Below are 8,494 nucleotides of genomic sequence, written 5' to 3' on the forward strand. Positions count from 1 at the left end.
TGTAAACAAGAAATAGATGGTTAAGGATAGATTATTGGAGGCTACCAGAAGTAGCTACAGGAGTGGGAAGAAAAATTATTGTGGGTGATTCTCTGGAAAGAATGGAATTGCACAAATGCTATCTTGCCTGGCTGAATGACAGTGGAGAGGTGTTGGAGGAGGATGCTGTGAACATCCATGTCAAAAACTGCAGACAGGCCAGGGAGGGAAAGTTTACCTTTGTTCACAGCCATGTAGGATATCATTAGTGGCTTTGATGAGAGCTGTTTTGGAACTGTGACTGAGCAGAAAGCTGATTGGGGGAATTCAAAATGCAGTTCTGGGAAAGATGGGAACAGACTTGGCAAGCAATACAGTTCAAGGACTTTGCAAAGGAAGGGAAGTTTGGAATCGTGGTGGTAGTTTTCAAGGACAGAGGGGTTAGCAGTTACTTGTTTTGAAGAGTGGGTTGATGAGAGCAGCCAGAATAAGTGCAGCTCCAACAACCCAAGAATCTCAACACCATCTAGGACAACGCTTGATGGGGAACTATCTGAATAGTTATTTTCTTAATTCTCATGGGATGTGGCATAGCTGGAAAAGCATTCCTAATTATCCTTGAACGTAAGATAACAGAGGGCAGTTAAAGTCAACCATATTGCATGGGGCTGGAATCAAGTGTCGGCCAGACTCTGTAAGGATGGCAGAGTTCCTTCCCAAAAGGATATTTGTGATCCAGATGAATGTTTACGGCAATCAATGATGGCTTTGTGGTCATTATCATGGTCAGTAAGGTTTTGTGAATGGAAAATCATGTTTAATCAATTTGTTGGAGTTCTCTGAAGGAGACACATGCAGTGGATAAGGGGAACCGGTGGATTTACTTAGCTTCCCAGAAGGCATTTGATAACATAGAACATTACAGCGCAGTACAGACCCTTCGGCCCACGATGTTGCACCGTCCTGTGAAACCCTTCTAAAGTCCCTCTATACTATTCCCTTATCGTCCATATGCCTATCCAATGACCATTTGAATGCGTTTAGTGTTGGCGAGTCCACTACTGTTGCAGGCAGGGCATTCCATGCCCTTACTACTCTCTGAGTAAAGAACCTACCTCTGACATCTGTCCTATATCTATCTCCCCTCAATTTAAAGCTATGTCCCCTCGTGCTGGACATCACCATCCGAGGAAAAAGGCTCTCGATGTCCACCCTATCTAATCCTCTGATCATCTTCTATGCCTCAATTAAGTCCCCTCTTAACATTCTCTCTAACGAAAACAGCCTCAAGTCCTTCAGCCTTTCCTCATATGATCTTCCCTCCATACCAGGCAACATTTGTGTAAATCTCCTCTACCCTTTCCAATGCTTCCACATCCTTCCTATAATGTGGCGACCAGAACTGCACACGATACTCCAAATGCGGCCGCACCAGAGTTTTGTACAACTGCAACATGACCTCATGGCTCCGAAACTCAATTCCTCTACCAATAAAAGCTAACACACCGTACGCCTTCTTAACAACCCTCTCAACCTGGGTGGCAACTTTCAGGGATCTATGGACATGGACACCGTGATCTCTCTGCTCGTCCACACAACCAAGAATCTTACCATTAGCCCAGTACTCTGCCTTCCTGTTATTCCTTCCAAAATGAATCACCTCACACTTTTCTGCATTAAACTCCATTTGCAACCTGTCAGCCCAGCTCTGCAGCTTATCTATGTCCCTCTGTAACTTGTAACATCCTTCTACACTGTCCACAACTCCACCGACTTTAGTGTCATCTGCAAATTTACTCACCCATCCTTCTGCGCCCTCCTCCAGGTCATTTATAAAAATGACAAACAGCAACGGCCCCAAAACAGATCCTTGTGGCACACCACTAGTAACTGGACACCAGTCAGAGCATTTCCCATCAACCACCACTCTTTGTCTTCTATCAGCTAGCCAATTTCTGATCCAAACTGCTAAATCACCCTGAATCCCATGCCTCTGTATTTTCTGCAATAGCCTACTGTGGGGAACCTTATCAAACACTTTACTGAAATCCATATACACCACATCAACTGCTTTACCCTCATCCACCTGTTTGGTCACCTTCTCGAAGAACTCAATGAGGTTTGTGAGGCACGACCTACCCTTCACAAAACCATGTTGACTATCTCTAATCAAATTATTCCTTTCCAGTTGATTATACATCCTATCTCTTATAAACCTTTCCAAGACTTTTCCCACCACAGAAGTAAGGCTCACTGGTCTATAGTTACTGGGGTTATCTCTACTCCCCTTCTTGTACAAGGGGACAACATTTGCTATCCTCCAGTCCTCTGGCACTATTCCTGTAGACAAAGATGACTTAAAGATCAAAGCCAAAGGCTCAGCAATCTCCTCCCTAGTTTCCCAGAGAATCCTAGGATAAATCCCATCCGGCCCAGGGGACTTATCTATTTTCACACTTTCCAGAATCGCTAACACCTCCTTATGAACCTCAAGCCCTTCTAGTCTAGTAGCCTGTATCTCAGTATTCTCCTCGACAACTTTCTCTTTTTCCTGTGTGAATACTGACAAAAAATACTCATTTAGCACCTCTCCTATCTCCTCGGACTCTACGCACAACTTCCCACTACTGTCCTTGACTGGCCCTACTCTTACCTTAGTCATTCTTTTATTCCTGACATACCTATAGAAAGCTATAGGGTTATCCTTGATCCTACATGCCAAAGACTTCTCATGTCCTCGCTTGGCTCTTCTTAGCTCTCTTTAGAGCCTTCCTAGCTAATTTGTAACTCTCAAGCGACCCAACTGAACCATCTCGTCTCATCTTCACATAAGCCTCCTTCCTCTTGACAAGTGTTTCAACTGCTTTAGTAACCTATGGTTCCCTCACTCGACCACTTCCTCCCTGCCTAACAGGTACATACTTATCAAGGACACGCAGTAGCTGTTCCTTGAACATGCTCCACATTTCCATTGTGTCCATCCCCTGCAGTTTTCCTCTCCAGGCGATGCATCCTAAGTCTTGCCTCATCGCATCATAATTGCCTTTCCCCCAGCAATAACTCTTGCCCTGCGGTTTATACCTATCCCTTTCCATCGCTAAAGTAAACGTAATCGAATTGTGGTCACTATCAACTATCCCTGAAAGTTGCCACCCAGGTTGAGAGGGTTGTTAAGAAGGCGTACGGTGTGTTAGCTTTTATTGGTAGAGGAATTGAGTTTCGGAGCCATGAGGTCATGTTGCAGTTGTACAAAACTCTGGTGCGGCCGCATTTGGAGTATTGTGTGCAGTTCTGGTCGCCACATTATAGGAAGGATGTGGAAGCATTGGAAAGGGTACAGAGGAGATTTACACAAATGTTGCCTGGTATGGATGGAAGATCATATGAGGAAAGGCTGAAGGACTTGAGGCTGTTTTTGTTAGAGAGAAGAAGGTTAAGAGGGGACTTAATTGAGGCATAGAAGAGGATTAGATAGGGTGGACATCGAGAGCCTTTTTCCTCGGATGGTGATGTCCAGCACGAGGGGACATAGCTTTAAATTGAGGGGAGATAGATATAGGACAGATGTCAGAGGTAGGTTCTTTACTCAGAGAGTAGTAAGGGTGTGGAATGTCCTGCCTGCAACAGTAGTGGACTCGCCAACACTAAACGCATTCAAATGGTCATTGGATAGGCATATGGACAATAAGGGAATAGTGTAGAGGGACTTTAGAAGGGTTTCACAGGACGGTGCAACATCATGGGCCGAAGGGCCTGTACTGCGCTGTAATGTTCTATGTTCTACCTCCAAATCTAACACCTGTCCTGGTTCATTACCCAGTACCAAATCCAATACGGCCTCGCCTCTTGTTGGCCTATCTACATACTGCATCAGGAAACCCTCCTGCATACATTGGACAAAAACGGATCCATCTAAAGTACTCGAACTATAGTGTTTCCAGTCAATATTTGGAAAGTTAAAGTCCCCCATAATAACTACCCTGTTATTTTCGCTCCTATCCAGAATCATCTTTGCAATCCTTTCCTCTACATCTCTGGAACTTTTCGGAGGCCTATAGAAAAGCCCCAACAGGGTTACCTCTCCTTTCCTGTTTCTTAACTCAGCCCATACTACCTCAGTATTCGAGTCCTCATCAAAGTCCTCTCAGCCACCGTAATACTGTCCTTGACTAACAATGCCACCCCTCCTCCTCTCTTACCACCTTCTCTGAACTTACTGAAATATCGAAACCCCGGCACCTGCAACAACCATTCCTCGCCCTACTCTATCCATGTCTCCGAAATGGCCACAACATCAAAGTCCCAGGTACTAACCCATGCCGCAAGCTCACCCACCTTATTCCGGATGCTCCTGGCATTGAAGTAGACACACTTTAGACCACCTTCCTTCCTGCCGGTACACTCCTGCAACTTTGAAACCTTACTCATGACCTCACTACTCTCAGCTTCTTGTGTACTGGAGCTACAATTCAGGTTCCCAATCCCCTGCTGAACTAGTTTAAACCCTCACGAAGAGCATTAGCAAACCTCCCCCTGAGGATATTAGTACCCCTCTGGTCCAGGTGTAGACCATCCCGTTTGTAGAGGTCCCACCTACCCCAGAATGAGCCCCAATTGTCCAGGAATCTGAAACCCTCCCTCCTGCACCATCCCTGCAGCCACGTGTTCAACTGCTCTCTCTCCCTATTCCTCGACTGGCTAGCACGTGGCACGGGTAACAACCCAGAGATAATAACTCTGTTTGTTCTACCTCTAATTTTCCACCCTAGCTCCCTGAATTCCTGCCTTACATCCCTATCCCTTTTCCTACCTATGTCGTTGGTACCTATGTGGACCATGACTTGGGGCTGCTCCCCCTCCCCCTTAAGGATCCCGAAAACACGATCTGAGATAAGGTGCTATGTCAAAGGTAATTGCACAATGTAAAAGCTCATGGTGTAGGGAACAACATATTGGCATGGATTAAAGTTTGGCTAGCTCACCGGAAATAGATTTAAGCATAAATGGGTCATTTTCTGGTTGGCAAGGTGTGACGAGTGATGAGCCATGGAAAGCAGTCCTGAGGCCTCTAACATTTTATATAAATGACTTGGGTGAAGTGACTCAAGATATGGTTGCTAAATTTGCTGACAACACAAAGATAGGAAAGTAAGTTGTGAGGAGGACATGGGGCTACAAAGGGATATAGATAGGTTAAATGAGTGGGCAAAGATCTGGCAAATGTGGGCAAGTAGGAAATTGTCCAATTTGGAAGGAAGATTGAAAAAGTTGCAAAAGGGATGCAGGAGGATCTGGGTGTTTGTGTGTGAATCATAAAAGGATAGTATGCAGGTACAGCAAGTAATTAGGAAAGCTAATAGAATATTTATTTCATGAGGAATTGAATACAAAGTTATGGGGCATTGGTGAAACCACAGCTTGGGTACAGTATACAGTATTGATCACCTTATTTAAGGAAGAATGTAAATGCATTGGAAGCAATTCAGAGGTTTACTGGAATAATACCTGAAATGTGAGGAGAAGTTGAGAGGTTAGGCTTCTACTCACTTAAGCAGTATTTTTCAAACATCTTTTCCCGGGATCCACTTTTACCAACCAGACGACCTTCACGACCGCCTCTGGTTGTCCTTTGGGACACGCCATTATTGCTTTCCTTTAATGTGACAGCTGAGCCTGCTTTGTTCTCACGATCTCACTTGCTTTGTCATTCAATGTTACATTTCTGCTGAGGGCTTAACTCACAATTTAAGTTCTCATTGCATCCTTTGAAAAAAATCAAGAGGTTTGTCCTCTAACTCATAATGCCTTTGAAGTTTTGAGGGTTTAAACTTTCATTTGTCAGTACTTCCCTGCATATAACACACATGGACTTTGTATCCTGATTTTCATTGGCACAATTAGCAAAACCATACCTCAAGAAATCATCTTTATACTGCTTTGTTCCCGATTTCAGTTTTTTAATGGGTTGTTCGCCAGAGGCCCTGGAGCTCTGTATACAGCTCACGCCAGCATTGCTTTGCCCTGCTGTGGACTCTACTGAGCACCTCTCTCCATCAGATTCAGCTGTGAGATCCTGGCCTGTTTGTGTCTCTGGCCCTCTCTTTGTGATTGCAAAATAATCCCATCTTCAGTGCTTCACACAGTCCTGTTGCTTGCTTGCTGGCAGCTACAATATTGAATAATCTCTCCTCTGATTTTGTACCCAAAGCTGGCATTCTGGTTTTTTTACTTTGAAACTGTATTTTCAACACCTGATATTTCGAAATTTATGACTTAGCTACTGAAAATTAAAGCAATTTCAGTTGAACATGCGCATCCTTACATTTATACACAAACTTTGTTTTAAATATATTCCCATTTCTTTAGAAATTTAAACAAGTAGAGAAAAAAGTTAAAACTTGTTTTTAATTTACAAACTATGACTTTAGTCGAGATGAGGTAACTTGTCAAACACGCACAATGTCACAATAATTCTTATTGGTTCCACTGTATTGACCTATCCAAACATTCAATTCATCTCCTCCGTTCTCACGAAAAGCACATACTTCCTGGTTTCCAGAGAGTGGTGACACAAAGTGATGATTGTGTAGGTTTCTTCCAGTGTTGACATGTGTCAACTTTATTGACTGGCCTCATCTGACTCCCCCCTCACTGTCCAGTAGCTGTTTCTGTCATCAGATGCATCCACCTCTGCTGAGCACTTCCCGACCATTACTTCACCTCATGGGAGGGCAAGCAGACATACTGGCCGTTGAGCACCTTGACAATGGAGCTGCAGGTCACATACTGCCGATCAGTGGCGGGGGATGGGCTGAGCAATGTGAAGAGGGCAAGTCCTAGATCAATGCTCCAAGCACAGTTGCACCCACCTGGCCGCCTATCACCCCCTGCCTCCCCCCCCCCCCCCCCCCCCCCCATGCATGGGGACCAGCACACAGCCCAGCCTTGACCCGTTCCCTTGAACACTACAGCCAATCGGGTACTGTCCACGGCCGGAATTCTTATAAGCCGGTCACAGCCCTTGGGCCGACCACTCCACGACCCTCCCGACAACCGCGGGTCGAGACCCTGACTTTGAAAATGCCTGCGCTAGAGGGTAAAATGACTTGATTGAAACATAAAAGATCCTGAGGGGCATTGACAGTGTGGTTGTGAACAGGACGCTTCTTTTTGTAGGAGAATCTAGAAGTAGGGGTCACAGTTTAAAAATAAGGGATTGTTGGCGGCGCGGTGGTTAGCACTGCTGCCTCACAGCACTGAGGACCCGGGTTCGATCCCAGCCTTGGGCTACTGTCTGTGTGTAGTTTGCACATTCTCCCCATATCTGCGTGGATCTCGGCCCCATACTAAAAGATATGCAGGTGGATTGACCATGCTAAATTGCTCCTTAATTGGAATTTTTTTTTAAAAGATTGTTCATTTACAACTGGGATAAGGAAAATTATTTTTCTCACAGGGTCCTGAGTCTTTGGAGCTCTCTTCCTCAAAACTAGTGGAAACAGAGACTTTAAATATGTTTAAGGCAGAGGAAGATAGATTCTTGATGAGCAAGGCATTAAGATGTTATTAGGGTTAGGCAGGAATCTGGAGTTGAGGTTACAGTCCGATCAGCTCTGATCATATTGAATGGAAGAGGCTCATGGGGCCTACTCTGTTTCTATTACTGAAACTAGCTTTGTATTCCAAATTTATTAATTGAGTTTTGAACCCATTGAACTCAGAACATTATGCTGGACCTCTGATTGCTAGTTCTGTGAGTGACATTACCATTACATCACTATCCTCCCTGTTACAAGTTAACAATGTCAAGTAACATAGGAGTCAGGAAGGTAAAATCCGAAGGAATAGTTTGGACCAATGGCTTGGAGATGGCAAGTGGCAAAAGCAACTGATCAGATGATCTCAGCCTTAGTGATGGACAATCAATGTTGGCCATTTCAGCAATGCTCATAGCTGGAGAATAATACAAAAATAATCACATTTTCACAAGTAGGCTTCAATGAAGTTACTGTGAAAAGCCCCTAGTCGCCACATTCTGCCGCCTGTTCGGGGAGGCAGGTACACATTCCTTGGACTTTTGGCTCGCTGGATACATCTCACTAATGGTGTGCCAGAGCAAGGATGTTATTTTAAACTTGTACACATAACCAGTCTGGCCTCAGCTGGAGTTTTGCGTCCAGTTCTTGGCACCACACTTTATGAAGGATCTGAAGGCATTGGATAGAGTGCAGAAAAGATTCATGAGGAGAAGTCCTGGGATGAGAAACTTCAGTTATGGGGATAGATGGGAGAAGTTAGGACTGTTTTCTTTGGAGAAGACTCAGAGGAGACATACAGAGACATGCCGTGGGGCAGCACGGTAGCATGGTGGTTAGCATAAATGCTTCACAGCTCCAGGGTCCCAGGTTCGGTTCCCGGCTGGGTCACTGTCTGTGCGGAGTCTGCACGTCCTCCCCGTGTGTGCGTGGGTTTCCTCCGGGTGCTCCGGTTTCCTCCCACAGTCCAAAGATGTGCG

This window comes from Scyliorhinus canicula, chromosome 11 (assembly GCF_902713615.1).
Source record: "Scyliorhinus canicula chromosome 11, sScyCan1.1, whole genome shotgun sequence".
Taxonomy (NCBI): Eukaryota; Metazoa; Chordata; class Chondrichthyes; order Carcharhiniformes; family Scyliorhinidae; genus Scyliorhinus; species Scyliorhinus canicula.